Source organism: Protopterus annectens, chromosome 2.part2, assembly GCF_019279795.1.
Source record: "Protopterus annectens isolate FY-2018-M chromosome 2.part2, PAN1.0, whole genome shotgun sequence".
Taxonomy (NCBI): Eukaryota; Metazoa; Chordata; order Ceratodontiformes; family Protopteridae; genus Protopterus; species Protopterus annectens.
The window spans coordinates 1,089,228,766-1,089,239,433 of record NC_056730.1 but is presented as its reverse complement, the minus strand read 5'-3'; the positions used below and the strand labels follow the sequence as shown (position 1 = coordinate 1,089,239,433).

The window sequence follows — 10,668 nt, the reverse complement described above, 5'->3', positions numbered from 1 at the left end:
ACTTGCATGTGTTGTATCATTTACTACGTATTTAGAAAAATTATACCACAGAATAAAAGAAAGTGTGTTGGAGTGGGGGCTGGATATAGCATTACGGGAACTCTGTGTCCAACTTTGAAACTTCTGGCTAGACCCTTAATGTCACAGGTACTAATCAGGTTTCAAAAAGAGCACCCAATTTTCAGTACAAAGCAGCGGCATTAACACTTCTGCATTTTTCAAAACAATTGAATAAAACTGGCTAAAATTCTTTGAAAGGATTATTTTCCTGAAAATACTCCCTTGTAGTTCCAGGTCCCTTCCTCCAAGAACTGTCAGACTTGGCACTAGCTAAAGTTTGGAGAAGGGTGAGAGGCACAGCTCCCCACAGGAGAAAAACAGCTGGGGATTTGTTTGTCAGCTACTACTTCCTTTACAAAATGTAATATTGGATGAAATGCATACTTAAACTTGACAAGCTTCACCATTCTGATTCACTGAATTGTAAAGGTCCAAACAGCATTTACATACGCAAGCAAGTGAAGTTTGCATTCATTAAGTAAAACATGCAATTGCAGAATGACAGCCACACTTGATAAATGACTAGCATTAGACAAGAGTCTTAAAAAAATGAAAGAAAGAAAACAAACTTGTCTGTGACTAGTAGCACATTGGTGCAGTAAATTGGTTTTATGCAACAATTTTTTTAAATGAAGAGCAGACCATGTCTTCGTACTCCACAAAAAAAAAAAAAAAAAAATTAAATTAAAATCAGAGTTTATGAGTACTTAAAAAGGCACACTTTACAAAGAAATAACAGATATCATATAGAAGAAGCCATACTTTGCTTTTATGTCTCATAACAATATCATGCTACTTGCAGAACAGTAAGTACATTAAAAAAAATAAATAAAAACAAAAAAAGCTCTTCATATTAAACATGCATGATGTGACCATGTTAAAGATCTATGTTTCATGCTAGAATCAAACAAAGCTTGTATAGTTTTAAATTAATTTTACTGTGAAAGGTGATGTATTTAATGTATTCCTTTCTGAGTAAAGCCCGTAATATTCCAGGCAACACGGCAAAAACAAATTAACTAGTAAAACAAATGCTTCCCTTCAGTAGAAGTTTTGAGTTGACTTACTGTTTTTGTAGCTTTACTTGAGCATTTTTCTCACAATTAATATATTTTACTTGTAACTAACTCGTGAGAGCTTGTTGGACTGTGTAGAAGGCAAAAAGAATGCTACTTTCAAAGTCTAAAAGGGGAAGGGGCCTCTCTACACAAAGGCAGCCACAGGAGGGCCTCATTTATGTGAAGCAAGGGGTTACATTCCAGACCCCCATTGCCGACTTTGCAACCTCTTGTGACACATACAATAAGTTTCCAATTGGTTTGTCATATACATTGACTGAAACCTCTCATTTGTCTGAAATGTTGACGGTCAACTGCAATGACTTTTGTGAAAGGCAATCTATAGCCATGACTTGCGGTCATAGCTCTCAACCTCTTGCCACAAAACATCCGGACAAAGCCAAAAATAATGGGGGAACAAAGCACCAAAAATAAGGACACATTTTAAATATTGCTCTTATAAAATTAGAAAGTTGCTAGAACAAAAGGTCTTGTGTTACCATGCATTTTCTGAATGACATGAAGTCTGAAACTCAAATGCCTGTTATTATTTAGTGAATCCAGTCCTCACTGAAATGTCACAAAAATCCAGAAAACCAAAAATGTTATGATGAGCAGACTAAAAATAAGAGGCGAAAAATCTGAACTGTCTGAACATTTTGCGAAAATCTGGACACTTGAGAGGTATGCGGTGCGGTGTGTGTTTTTTCAATCACAGCACGTCATGTACCTACAGCCAAAAGAGGCGATGCTATTAGCAGAACTATTCATTGCTATTAGTGCTCAGTATGCAGTTTAAAATCAACACAACAAATATATCCATACATTTACAGAGAGAAGGCGCATGCGTTTTAACGAGTTTTCTAAATCTCTCCAGAAGTTTTATATCTCACTGCCAACAAGCATCTCTCAAACCAATAGTTAGTTGTACTATGCACTTATCAGAGTAAACTTAAACTAAACAGCAGCCCTTCAGCCTTTGACTGGATTGGTATTGACCGATAGGGGTGACAGCCACGGCTAAATACCAATGACCGCACAGTTATTATAGGTTGCATTAAGTTCTACATCTTAACCGAAATCATGTGCTGAAGTTTCTGAATCTCTCATTATGACATGTAGGGGTGTTGGAAGGTTGTATGCCACTAGCAGCATTTTATTTTCAGCCCTCCTAAAAAAAGAACAAGAAGAAGAAATGAGATCGTAACGGTTCCTATAGTAATTCCGACAGAATACAGAACCAGGCACAGTGTGGCTACAAACCAGTTTCAGTGAAATGTAGTCTGCACAACACTACAATTAATTTTATATAGCAGTACACTGAGAAAGAAGCATTTAAGTGTTGCAATGGAATGACAGCAAATGAAGTTCATGGGTAACTTATCTGCGCACTGAGGCTACTGCTGAATTAGAGACCCCGGTGCTCCAAGGCATCAGTGCTTGTCTAAAGATGTATTTTTGCAGTATGACCTTAACATTTTAGACATGCACTATTCCTTGGAAAACTGTAGGCATGAAAAAGAAAAGAACCATCTACAGCGCGGCTGTTCCCTCCTCCTATATGTGCTGCAAATGAATATTCCTGAATAAATACACCAGCTGTGACCATTATTGCAGCAATCAGCAAGTTTCAAAGAATTTACCTGTTGGTTTTGCTCGTGATGCTCCTCCAGTTGGCGCATTTTAAATCAAACGTTTCTTAATGCATTTCTGCATTTATTCCACCGCAAAGTATTAAGTTAGAACAGGTGTTTCTTAGGGTTTACCGGTAAAAATAAAAATACTCCCAAGTAAAAGCTGCTTTTTTTTGAGTAAAGCTCTCGAAGTGTTGTATATTCCTCGGTGAAGTTTTACTATTTTCTTTGTTCGCTTCCTAATGTCACATGCCACAACCTGGTTATTGCCCCTCGTTGCACTTTCCTCATCATTTTCTGACTTACAAGTTCACAGCTTTGTATGCTCTCAAAGGTTAGGGGCGAACACCGAGCTGACAACACCTCTCTCTCTTGTCCATGATATTTTAGCTACTCTGCTCTGTACAGATGCTTTGTTCTTTCTTCTCTTCCCTGCTGTAGTTCCTCTTTTAATAAAATTAATAATAAAACTTAATGGTTTGCTAGTTCACCCTTTTTATGAGGAAGATGTTTTGTAACAGTCTTTCAATGGTGTCTTTCCATCTATTGTTACAGCTGCACACCTAGTTACAAAGCTAGTCCCGTTGCTGGTCCTTCTTCCAGACTGCTCTTCAGACTTTCAGAAGCAGACGATACCCCTTTGCCCAGGGGGTTTGAGGGCGTGGACTGCCCTGCGTGACGTCACTATGAGCACCACTTCCCTGCTTCACCAGGGACACGCCATCTGCCTCAGTAAAACTAGGGAGGCGCGAAACCGAGAGGCACTAAAACATGTGGCTAAAACATATATCCAGACTCCAGACCGTATCTTTTCCTGCTTTGAGCTGCTTCTTCTGTAGTGTCCAAAACCGCTATAGGTCCCTTTTAAATAAACAGCTGTTATCTGATAATGAAAACGTAACTGAACTCATCAGCTGCTGGACCTCATTTCGTTCCTCTTTTTACTTCAGAAAAGTTCATGTGTTTCACATAGAAAGAGTTTGCCACTCATTCATTGCGTAGATCTTCAAGCAAAAAAGAAAAAAATGATGAAACTGATTCATATCATATCGAAAAACATCTCTGAACTTTATGTATGAAACTATGCATTTTAACTATGGTGTAGTTATATTCATTAGAAAGTTAACAGCTGTGCAACGTTTGTTTTTCTTCTTTGAAAAAGCACTTAACATCTGGGAAACTGAAAGAGTTATGGCATACCTCTCAAGCATAGCGCTCAACAAAATAAGGGTTAAATAATTAGAGGCAATCAGGGACGCTTTTAAAATTATAGTACTATTCACTTGGTACACTGACAGAATATAAGCATGTGAATTAAATTATAATACCCAATTTCTAAAGAAAAAGAAGTCTAACGCTTGTATTTATTTTAATTTACGCAAATGCGCTTAGACTTTCTGAGACCTTCATGGCTGATTGTAGCTGAGCTATACCCGATAATGCAAATGTGCAAATAATAAGCAGAGCCGGCCTTTAGTCAACTGGTGCCCTAGGCAAAAGGGATACCTCTCAAGTGTACTTCATTACGAGGAACGTACCTCATTCGGGGTCTTAAAAAGTTCATGTTCCTCGAAGTTTCTCAAAGTTCCACATTGAAAGAGGTTGTCACATTCAGTTTTAGGAATTTTTTTTAAGTGAAATCCATGGTAAGTAGAAATTAATCATATTAATTAAAATATCTTCTTTATAAGTAAACCCAGCATATTTTAACCTTCCTATGAGCTTCCTAGTTGAAGCTGTTAGTAAGCCATTAGTATTTGTTCCACATTTTGCCCATTTGTTCCACATTATGAGGGCTAGTGTTCCTCATTTTGGACATGGAAGGTTGATACACACTGAGCAGAGTGGATAGGAGGTGTTGACTACAACTGTTAGCTGAGATATATAAGTATCCTGTTTTTTTATTATTTATACAGATTATTGTTTCTAACAATTTGCATATAGCACTTTTATTTTATTTGTTTGCAGTTAAAAGCATTCTGTATCTTGACAAATCTTTATCTGTATAAAAACTTTCATTTTGTGGCTTTTTCTAGTGCTTACTGTCTGTATTTTTTTCCCAGTTGGTGTCTTGCTGTTATACTTGATGGCTTTGCAGTGACCCACCCCTACTGTAAATCTGATCTGGGGCACTCCTCCCAGTCTAGTGTCATTAGCTCATTCTACCTAATACAGAGAGAACATTTAATAAGGCCTTCTGTTTCTCCTTTTTCCCTTTAAAAAAAAAACATTTTTTTGCCTGAATCTTCTTGCCACTCATTCATTGCGTAGATCTTCAAGCAAAAAAGAAAAAAATGATGAAACTGATTCATATCAATTGACTGTGCTTCTCAAACATTTTGGAAATATATTTCAGAGCATTTATTATAACTGTAATTGCCTTAATATTGCTACAACTCAAGTGCTGTAGGTTGCACTGCATCCAAAGTGTTTGTGTGTTTTAGCTGCTTTTCTGTATATATATGGACTTCTCTGTATATGTAGACTAGCTACTTATTCTGCTGTGTTACTTCCTCTTAAATCGTTTTTCAGTCGTGCACTTGCCTTGCTTCATTTAAAAAAGCTTTAAATTTCTAATTTTGTAGAGTTTTAATTGCATTTACTGTCTAGGACTACACACTCAAGTGTGTTAGCCTTTTCTGTGTTTATTTATTGTATTATTGCATTGTTTAGCCTGTTTCAACAAAAAAATACTAAATTGTTTGCTCGTTTCCCACCTTTTCTAGCCAGTACATATCCCAAGCTTTGCTTGTCTCAGGACTTTATTTTCTGTGCTCAGAGCTATCCAGACCTTGCATTGGTAGAGGGAAGTCCTACTGCCTACCAGTGGGACTGGTGAGCATTGTACTGCCTATGTAACGCTAGAGGAGTGGTTTCCAGCTCTGAAATTGTAATTTTATTAGCCTTTTGGACTGATTTCTATGCCTTTCAACTTTCTGGCTTAAAAACGTGTGTGTTTGCATATTTTTCATTTAAACTATTCCAGGTGCCAGAAAGTCTGCTCTTCATACTTTCCCTTACAACTAGCTGGTTTCTCAGTAGTAGCACTAAAATCTGAACCCCTGTGATTAGCACTTGCTCTAGAACCTGCTGGAAAGCACTAGAAAGCCTGAAACAGATATAAGCATTCAGCTCTCCTTGTCAATAAGGAGAAATTAATCATAGGCACTAAACAGCCTATAATTGCAAAGTACCTTGCAAAGGTAAGGGAAAACAGCTCTTAAACTTTACATAAAAGCACCTAAACAGGCATGTCCAAGGGTCAGCTTCCAGTGATTTCTCCTGTCCACCTGGTGAACCTGGGCATACTGGGGCAACGCAACTGCCTCATGTACACAGACAATCCTCTCCTACCACCCAACACTACAACCTGAGAGATGCACTTACATAGCCAAACTGGAAGCAAAGCTCTCCGCCAAGATTGTGGTAGACAGTCAAGAGGAAAAGGTTAACACCTGCATCACACCTCAAGCAACTCATAGCCCTTCAAAACCCACACCATCAACACCCACACATAGCAACACTAAACCCACATATGCGGAGGCCCTTAACATTAACCTGCCCAAGCAACAAGGACCTCCGGCTCTAAATGCAAACAAACACCAGTCACAACCAAAGTGACAGATAGCTCACAACACCAGTGTGCCACCCAACAACAGCCCCTAAGGCAAGACAATGTACCCAACACTTTGGTGACTCTATAGTTAGGCAAACTGATGTCCCACTCACCAGACTGAACAAGGAGAAAATTACAGTCAGCTGCCTGTCGGGTGCCAGGATCCGCCACATAACACATGCACTCAAGTCACTCCACAACAAGTACAAATATGACTCTGTCATTGTCCATGCTGGAGTGAATGACTTGAGATGTACCTCCCTGGACTACATGAAAAGAGATATGGAAGAGCTCTTGGATCATGTGACCCAGGCAGGTATGACCCTAGCCCTGAGTAGCATCCTGCCTTCGCCAAGAATGATACCACAGTATAAGGACAAAATGATTGACTTCAACAATTGGCTAAGCTTCTGGTGTTATTCAAAGCGGATCCAGTATTTGTCTGCCTGGGAAGACATGATCAACAAACCATGATGCTTTGCCAGAGATGGTCTGCACCTGTCACCCCTGAGATTCAGGTTACTGTCTAAAGCTCTTGCCACCCCTATAGTGCCTTTTTTAGGCAAGGTTCAAAGGATAAAACCACCACCGTGACAAATAGAAGCAGGCAAAATCTGAAGGCAATGCTACTCAATGCTAGAAGTTTAAACCTCAAAATGCACTCTCTCGAGGCACTCCTAAAAATGGTGAACATCGCTATATGTGCAGTAACTGAGACCTGGTTCAAGGCTCTAGAGAGCACCTCTGCAATACCAAGCTACAATTCTTACCACACTTTTCGGCCACAAAACCAGGACCGAAACACTAAAGGTGGAGTGTCCATATTCACCAAGGATATTCACACCTCCAGGCTAGTTGCCCAACACAATGCATCTGAAATTCTCCAGGTGCAACTAACACTAGGTAAGACTGCAATCCAAATTGCAGCTTGCTACAGATCCCCATCCATGCCCCAAGATTCTCACTACACCTTTCTAAACATACTGGAAAATATTAAGATACAACCAAACACCCTAATACTGGGTGATTTCAACTACCCTGCCATTTCCCAACGGTTCTTGGAATTCATAAATTCCAACTCCCTGAATCAACTAATCCATTGTCCCACCAGGGGTTCCAGTATCCTAGACCTGGTCATTACCAACATGGGAGATAGATGCTCCACACCAGTGGTCACCCCCTCATTGGTCAGGTCTGACCATAAGCAAATCACCCTTGACATCCACATCCCACCCCCACCCCCCAGTAAGGAAACCTCCTTAAAAACTTCTCCAAAGCCAACTTCAAGCTACTGAAGTCAGAAGTGACAAATGTCACAACACCCACGCAGATGGGATCTGGAAGTTCGACTGCAGAATCCTACACTAAGGCACTGTATGTGCACATCCACTTGTGCATGAATCGTGCCATCCCAAATAGAACCAAGATGCTCTTCTCCATAAAAAGGAAGCCAATCTGGTGGTCCCCTGCTATAAACAAACTATACAAGAGAAGGAAGAAACTGTTGCAAAAAAGAGGAAAATCCCAGGATGCAAAAAACTCCTTCACCAACCTCAGTAAGAAGCTGAGATCCCTCATAAAATCCTCAAAAGCTAGTTACGAAAATAAGATTGCCAAAGATTCCAAAGACAACCACAAGGCATTCTATAGTTATGTCAAAAATCTAACTGGCAATGCTCAGATCTGCTCTGAGTTACAACAGAATGGCATTAAATATACTGATCCCAAGGATATTGCCAATATCCTGGCAGATCGATTTAGTGCCAACTTCACCCCACTCTCAACCCCTAAAGGGCCCATCTCAATACCAAAAGATTGCCAAATTCCAATAATCACGGCCACACAGGTAGAAACCGCACTCTCCAAAGCTAAGAATACAGCATCCATGGGACCAGATGACATCCCAGGCTGTGTACTACATGAACTACAAAATGAACTGGCACCTCACCTAAGTGTCATGTTTAATCATAGCCTCACCTCAGGCTTTGTGCCTACTGAGTGGTGCACAACTACAGTTATCCCACTCCACAAGGGAGGATCCACCTTGGATCCCGGGAACTACCATCCCATCAGTCTGACAAGCCTGATTTGCAAGGGCATAGAATGCATTATCATGGAACTTATAAACAAAGACATTGCAACCTTCAAACACTAGACCCCACCCAGTTTGGGTTTGTGAAGGGCCGATCTTGTCTCCTGAATCTGATTGACTTCTTTGAATCAGTCTCCAGAGCTGTGGACGAGGGTAAGGCAGTCCACACAGCCTATCTGGACCTTGCCAAGGCCTTTGACACCATCCCCACTCTGGAATCATAGATAAACTTACTAAGCTGGGCATAAATCCCTATGTCACTCGACGGGTTGCTAACTGGCTTACTGACAGAACCCAGACAGTAAAAGTAGCTGACTCCAAATCCAGCTCCAGACAAGTGACAAGTGGAGTACCTCAGGGTTCAGTCCTGGGACCACTCTTGTTTGGCATCTACTTCTCTGAAGTACAGGCCAACACTAAGGGACTCTGGCTAACAAAGTTTGCAGTTGACTGCAAACTGGGAGCCATTATTGAATCCCCAGATGATGTGGATATTCTACAAAAGGGCCTTACAGAAATAGATGCCTGGTGCAAGAGCTATGGGCTCAAGCTTAATGCCAAGAAATGTATAGTTATCCCCTTTTGGAAAAAAAAACATGTACCCATGAATTACCACATAGGTGGCAGGACACTAAACATCAAAAGTGTGATGAGAGACTTAGGGACACAGGTGGACAGTGGTCTCACTTTCAATAACCACATTGCCACAACAGTCAGGAAATCCTTCTATGTGGCACACCTCATCACTAAGGGCTTTTCATCCAGAAAAAGAGGTCATTGTCCCACTGTACTCATCCCTCATTAGACCCATTATAGAGTATAATGCCCCGTTTGGTATGTACCTCACAAGACATCTGCAACAGCTTGAAAGGCCACAGAAATACCTCACTAAAAGAATCACAGGCCTAAAGCAGATGCCATATACTGACCATCTAAAAAAACTCCAGCTATACTCTGTGGCATATCGCCTACTCAGAGGCGATCTCTGCTTAACATACAAGGTCATGTCAAACCCTGAGCTGTTGGACATGCTCCACTTAAAGAAATCCCAATCCCTCAGAGCCACACACTCCAGGGATCTAAACCTTGTCATCACAATGAACAAAACATGCTGGAGGGATAGGTTCCTGACCCAGAGACTCCCCATACTCTGGAATAGACTGCCCATACATATCAAGCAGAGCGCCTCTTTGGCCCTCTTCAAAAGGAACCTTGATGATTGGATGGGAGATAAGAAATTCACCCCAGGGATCATATCAGTTGCCCTGCTAGACAGGGGCCTGGAGAAGTAAATATTGTGGGAAGAAATATCCAGGGAATTGTTATGGCTAGGCTTGCCTAGGCCCTAAGGCCGATAGCCTAGTACCAACCTATGAACCTATGAACCTATGAGAGCTATGGCAAAAGGTTCTACAGTGCCCCACCCACCACACCACCCACTGCCTATATCCCGGTCTACCTACACCATCCAGATTACTTTTTTCTTCATTTTCTCACACAGTTTGTTTTACTCTTCAGTTTTTTTTCTGTATTCATTCAATACATTTTAAAGAAACTATTTCTTCACTGCAAAAAATAAATAAAAACTGAAAAGTACCCCTGCTAGAGTGATGCTCTAGACATACCTCTCAAGTGTACCTCATTATGAGGAATGTACCTCATTTGGGGTCTGAAAAAGTTCATGTTCCTCGAAGTTCGACATTGAAAGTGTCTGTCACACATTTAGTGTTAGGATTTTTTTAACTGATATTCATGGTAAATAGAAATGAATCATATTAATTCATTAAAAGATCTTTTTTATAAGTAAAAGCAGCATATTTTAACCATCCTATGACCTTTCTGGTTGAAGTTGTTAGTAAGCCATGAGTATGTGTTCCACATTTTCCCATTTGTTCCACATTATGAAGGCTAGTGTTCCTCATTTTGGATACGGAAGGTTGAGAGCTATCTAGATGCCACCTAATTTGCAAATGCTTAAGGCCAGCTATGGAAATAAGGACTGATGTAACTCTTCTAATGCTAAGGAAGTATGTTTTTCAACATCGAACCACAAAAGGAGGGGGAATATCGATATTCATCAAAGATACCCACACCTCCAGGTTGGTGGCAAAGCACGAAGCATCAGAGACTATCCATGTGCAACTAACAGTGGGTAAAACTGCCTTCCAGTTTATAGCCTGCTACAGACCACCCTCCCAAACCCAGGAA

General features: G+C 40.5%; 1 protein-coding gene across 1 annotated transcript in view; it reads right to left on the bottom strand.

Moving 5' to 3' along the window:
• LOC122795884 (sphingosine 1-phosphate receptor 3-like) overlaps positions 1 to 3,461 on the bottom strand; it is a 49,314-nt gene extending 45,853 nt beyond the window's left edge. Inside the window, exon 1 of the mRNA XM_044064308.1 lies at positions 2,762 to 3,461. The gene's annotated coding sequence lies outside the window, so the exon portion shown is untranslated. The remainder of the gene's footprint in view (positions 1 to 2,761) is intronic.
• Positions 3,462 to 10,668: the final 7,207 nt, after the last annotated feature.